A 6967-nucleotide genomic window follows, 5' to 3' on the forward strand; every position below is an offset into this window, starting at 1 on the left:
CAGATGGAAGAAGAAAGAGACTTGAGACTTAAAAGAAATGAAAGAACTCTACAAGAACTTTCTGACTCCATCAGAAAGAGCAATATAAGAATAATGGGCATACCAGGAGAAGAAAGAGGGAAGGGAACAGAGAATATATTCAAACAAATCGTCGATGAGAACTTCCCAAACTTGTGGAAAGAACTGGATCCTTGAATCCAAGAAGCAAATAGAACACCTAATTACCTCAATCCCAACAGGCCTTCACCAAGGCACATTGTATCGAAGCTGTCTAAAATCAATGACAAAGAAAGAATCCTCGATGCAGCCAGAGAAAAGAAGACGGTAACTTACAAAGGAAAGCCCATTAGATTATCATCAGATTTTTCAGCAGAAACTCTACAAGCTAGGAGGGAATGGAACCAAATATTCAAACTATTGAAAGAGAGAAATTATGAGCCAAGAATAATATATCCAGCAAAGATCTCCTTTTATGAAGGAGGAATAAAGACCTTTCCAGACATCCAGAAGCTGAGGGAATTTCCTAATACACGACCTGCACTGCAAGAAATACTAAAGGAGGCTATTTGACCACCATCAACAGGGACAACTTGTGACAACCGAGACATAAAAAGGGGGAGCGTAAAGGCCTGAACTGGAATATGGGAATAAAGAAAGTAAGCGTACTGAAGAAACTGGAATACTCTAAATATCAAACATTCTTTTACATAAACTTAAGGGTAACCACTCAAAAATCATCCAGAACTGAAATATATACTGTAATAAAAGAAGAAACAGAGGGAAATATCATAGAATACCACCACACAGAAATAATAGACAACAACAAAAAGGCAAAGAAACAATGGAGACACAACCTTACCAGAAAACTAAAGATAGAATGACAGGAAATCCTCACATATCAATAATCACCCTAAATGTAAATGGACTGAACTCACCAATAAAAAGGCACACAGTAGCAGATTGGATCAAAAAACTAAACCCAACCATATGCTGTCTCCAAGAGACACATCTCAGCTATAAGGACAAGCATAGACTCAAAGTGAAAGGGTGGAAATTGGCACTCCAAGCAAATGGTACCCAGAGAAAATCAGGTGTAGCCATAATGATTTCCGATGAAACAGACTTCAGGGTGAAAAAGATAACAAGAGACAAAGATGGACATTTCATAATGGTAAAGGGGACTATACAACAAGAAGACATAACAGTCATCAATATTTATGCCCCCAATCAGGGAGCACCGAAATATACCAAGCAACTACTAACAGAACTAAAGGGAGAAATTGACCAAAACACAATTATACTAGGGGGCTTAAATACATCATTGACAGCTATGGATAGATCATCCAAACAGAAGATAAATAACGAAATAGCAGCGCTTAATGACACATTAGATGAAATGGACATAATTGACATATATAGAGCACTTCATCCTAAAACATCAGACTATACATTCTTTTCGAGTGTACATGGAACATTCTCAAGGATAGACCATATATTGGGACACAAAATCAGCCTCAGCAAATTTAAGAAGATTGAAATCATACCAAGCATATTCTCTGATCACAAAGCTTTGAAATTGGATATCAACTGCAAAAAGAAAGCAGGAAAAAACACAAATACATGGAGATTAAACCACATACTTTTAAAGAACGACTGGGTCAAAGAAGAAATTAGAGGAGAGCTCAAACGATACATAGAAACAAATGACAATGAAAATACATCCTACCAAAATTTTTGGGATGCCGCGAAAGCAGTTTTAAGAGGGAAATTTATATCATTACAGGCCTATCTCAAGAAACAAGAAAAATCCCAAATAATTAACCTCATGTTACACCTCAAAGAACTAGAACAAGAAGAACAAGTGAAACCCAAGGTCAGCAGAAGAAAGGAAATAACAAAAATCAGAGCAGAACTAAATGAAATAGAGAACAAAAAGACAATAGAAAAAATTAATGTGACAAAGAGCTGGTTCTTTGAAAAGATTAACAAAATCAACAAACCCTTGGCTAGACTAACTAAGATAAAAAGAGAGAAGACACTAATTAACAAAATCAGAAATGAAAAAGGGGAAGTTATCACGGACACCACAGAAATACAAAGGATTATCCAAGAATACTATGAAGGACTATATGCCACCAAATTCAGTAACTTAGAAGAAATGGACAAGTTCTTAGAAACATATAGCCTTCCAAGGCTGAACCATGAAGAACTGGAAAATCTAAACAGGCCGATCACCAGTAACGAAATTGAATCAGTCATCCAAAACCTTCCCAAAATCAGAAGTCCTGGACCAGAAAGCTTCACCAGTGAATTCTACCAAACCTTCAAAGAGGATCTAATACCAATCCTGCTCAAACTCTTCCAAAAAATTGAAGAAGAGTCAGTACTCCCTAACTCATTTTATGAGGCAAACATTACCCTGATACCAAAACCTGGTAAGGACTACACAAAAAAAGAAAAATACAGACCTATATCTCTGATGAATACAGATGCTAAAATCCTAAACAAAATTCTAGCAAATCGAATACAACAATGCATTAAAAAGATTATTCATCACGACCAAGTGGGGTTCATCCCCAGGGCACCCAAAGATGGTTCAACATCCGCAAATCCATCAATGTGATACATCACATAAACAAAATCAAGGACAAAAATCATGATTCTATCAATTGATGCAGAAAAAGCATTTGATAAGATACAACATCCATTTATGATTAAAACACTTAATAAAATAGGTATAGAAGGAAAATACCTCAACATTATAAAGGCCATATACGACAAGCCCTCAGCTAATCTCATAATCAATGGTGAAAAGCTGAAGCCCTTTGATCTACGTTCAGGAACACGACAAGGTTGTCCCCTATCACCTCTGCTTTTCAACATAGTGTTGGAAGTCCTCGCCAGAGCTATCAGGCAAGAGAAAGCAATAAAAGGCATCCAAATTGGGAATGAAGAAGTTAAATTGTCACTCTTTGCAGATGACATGATGCTATATATAGAAAACCCTAAAGACTCCACCAAAAAGCTGTTAGAAACAATCAATGAATACAGTAAAGTTGCTGGCTACAAAATCAACGTACAAAAGTCCATTGCTTTCCTATATACCAACAATGAAATCTCAGAAAAAGAGATAAAAAAAACAATTCCTTTTGCAATTGCAGCAAAAAGAATAAAATACCTAGGAATAAACTTAACCAAGTATGTGAAGGATTTATATGCTGAAAACTATAAGACATTTTTGAAAGAAATCGAAGAAGACACAAAGAAATGGAAAGACATTCCGTGCTCATGGATTGGAAGAATCAACATAGTTAAAATGGCCATATTACCCAAAGCCATATACAGATTTAATGCAATCCCCATCAAAATCCCAATGGCATTTTTTAAAGAAATAGAACAAAAAATCATCAGATTTGTTTGGAACCACAAAAGACCCCGAATAGCAAAAGCAATCTTAAGAAAAAAGAACAGCGCTGGAGGTATCACACTGCCTGACTTTAGCTTGTACTATAGGGCTACAATAATAAAAACAGCATGGTATTGGCAGAAAAACAGAAACATAGACCAATGGAATAGAATTGAGAACCCAGAAATAAAACCACATAAATATGGACAGATAATTTTTGACAAAGAAGCTAAAAACATACAATGGAGGAAAGACAGCCTCTTCAATAAATGGTGCTGGCAGAATTGGATAGCTACGTGCAAAAGAATGAAACTGGACTGTTATCTGTCACCATGTACCAAAATTAATTCAAAATGGATCAAAGACTTAAGCATAAGACCTGACACAATAAACTGCATAGAAGAAAACATAGGTACTAAACTTATGGACCTTGGGTTCAAAGAGCATTTTATGAATTTGACTCCAAAGGCAATGGAAGTAAAAGCTAAAATAAACAAATGGAACTATATGAAACTTAAAAGTTTCTGCACAGCAAAAGAAACCATCGACAAAATAAAGAGACAACTGACTGAATGGGAGAAGATTTTTGCAAACAGTTCCTCCGATAAGGGTCTAATATCCAAAATATACAAGGAACTCATGAAACTCAACAACAAAAAAACAAACAACCCAATTGAAAAATGGACAGAGGACCTGAAGAGACATTTCTCCAAAGAGGATATACAAATGGCAAATAGACATATGAAAAAATGCTCAACATCACTAATCATCAGAGAAATGCAAATAAAAACCACAATGAGATATCACCTCACCCTAGTCAGAATGGCTATCATCAACAAGACAAACAGTAACAAGTGTTGGAGAGGCTGTGGAGAAAAAGGAACTCTCATACACTGTTGGTGGGAATGCAGACTGGTGCAGCCGCTATGGAAGGCAGTGTGGAGGTTCCTCAAAAAATTACAAATAGAATTACCACATGACCCAGCAATCCCTCTCCTGGGTATCTACCCAAAGAATTTGAAATCATTTATACATAAAGACACGTGTGCTCCAATGTTCATTGCAGCTTTGTTTACGGTGGCCAAGACATGGAAACAACCAAAAAATGTCCTTCGATAGATGAATGGATAAAGAAGTTGTGGTATATATACACAATGGAATACTATTTGGCGTTAAGAAAAGATGATATAGGAACATTTGTGACAACATGGATGGATCTTGAGAGTATAATGCTAAGCGAAATAAGTCAGACAGAAAAAGCAGAGAACCCTATGATTTCACTGATATGTGGTATATAAACCAAAAATAAGACAAACAAATGAGAAACAAAAACTCATAGACACAGACAATAGTTTAATGGTTGCCAGAGGGTAAGGGGGGTGGGGGGAGGGAGATGAGGGTAAGGGGGATCAAATATATGGTGATGGAAGGAGAACTGACTCTGGGTGGTGAACACACAATGGGATTTATAGATGATGTAATACAGAATTGTACACCTGAAATTATGTAATTTCATTAACAATTGTCACCCCAATAAATAAATTAAAAAAAAAACAAAAAACAAAAAACAAAAAAACCAGGCCTGTGAAAGAAGCCTATGAATTTCTCTTAACTGACAACACCCGAGGGGCAGGCTTCTGATTGAACACACATCAAGGGGCTGATGGCCGTACTCCCCAGAGACAGGGAAGGCCAGTGGGCGCCTTCTTCCCACTCCCTCTGCCTCGCTCCAAGTCGCTGCTGTCTCTCAGGAAGGAGCTTGTACACACATGTGGCACCTGCCACCCAGAGGGACCCCTGACCGCTTGGCTCTGGTGGTCAGTGGGCTTGTGTTCTCATGTTCAACAAGATTTTAGCAAACAGTTTTAACAGGCTGTCACCCTAGGGCTCAGTGCAGAAGAATCAGACAGAAACATCCACCTCCCGGTCTGCCTCTGAAACAGGTATCTCAGCATACTTTAAAAGCTGCAGTGTGAGAGTCTGGCTTCCAATCAGCCGGCATCTCGGTGCTGACTGAGATCCTCCTCTTTGGGACAGTGACAGGTCTTGGCATACCCTCAACAACCAGGAGCCACTAACAACAAAGAAGGCGGCTTGGACAAGCAACAGGTGTGAGAGACAACCAAGAACCAGGCAGCACTGAATGCTAAGGTTCATTTCCTACAGAAGACTGCTCCTTCAAGACTGGAAGCAGTGGCTGTTTTATCTAATGCATAGAAACCAACACAGAGAGTCAAGGAAAATGAAGGGAGGAATGTGTTCCAAGCAAAAGAGCAAGATAAAATCTCAGAAAAACAGATCTTAATGAAATGGAAATAAGTGATTTACCTGATAAAGAGTTTAAAATAATGGTCATAAAGACGTTCACTGAAGTCAGGAGAACAATGCATGAACAAAGTGAGAATTTCAACAGAGAGAGAAAATGTAAGAAAGTACCAAGGAGAAATCACAGAGCTGAAAACTACAATAACTGAACTGAAAACTACAATAGAAGTGTTCAGCAGGGGACTAGATGAAGCAGAAGAAAGGACAAGCAAAATCAAAGACAGGGTAGTTGAATTCATCCAATCAGAGTAGCAAAAAGAAAAAAGAATGAAAAAGAGTGAAGATAGCCTAATGGATTTATACAACATCAAGCAGACCAATATTCACATTACTGTCTGCAGGATATCGCCATTGATATGCACAGGTTTGTTCCTGGGCTCTCTATTCTGTTCCATTGATCTATGTGTCTGTTTTTATGCCAGTACCATGCTGTTTTAATTACGATAGCTTTGTAATATAGTTTGAAGTCAGGGAGCATGATGCCTCCAACATGTTCTTCCTCAAGACTGCTTTGGCTATTTGAGATCTTTTGTAGTTCCATATAAATTTTAGAATTGATTGTTCTAATTCTCTGAAAATGACATGCTAGACCGGACGGACTTTACAGAAATTTACAGAACATTCCATCCAAAAGCAGAATACACATTCTTCTCAAACACACATGGAACGATAGATAATACAAGGTCAGACAATTAAGTTCACGAACTCATCCTAGAGAAAGTGCTACATACCTCATTGCTGAATATCAATACAGTCACCTTCGAAGTGCTCCCCTTGGGAAGCTATGCACTGATGCCAGCGCCTAGTCCACCCTTCATAGCAATTTTGGAACTCTTTTTCTGGAATGGCCATCAGGCTGTCAATCGTATTACCCTTAATGTCATTAAATGTCTTCCTTTCAATATTTCCTTTATCTTCGGGTAAAGAAAGAAGTCATTGGGGGCCAGATCAGGTGAGCAGGGAGGGTGTTCCAATACAGTTATTTGTTTACTGGCTAAAAACTCCCTCACAGACAGTGCTGTGTGAGCTGGTGCATTGTCGTGATGCAAGAGCCATAAATTGTTGGTGAAAAGTTCAGGTCGGCTAACTTTTTCACGCAGCCTTTTCAGCACTTCCAGATAGTAAACTTGGTTAACTGCTTGTCCAGTTGGTACAAATTCATAATGAAAAATTTTCTGGTATCAAAAAAGGTTAGTGACCTCACTGCAACAAGTTCGCGAACTTAATTGCCAGACC

Source organism: Rhinolophus hipposideros (assembly GCF_964194185.1).
Source record: "Rhinolophus hipposideros genome assembly, chromosome: 3".
NCBI lineage: Eukaryota > Metazoa > Chordata > Mammalia > Chiroptera > Rhinolophidae > Rhinolophus > Rhinolophus hipposideros.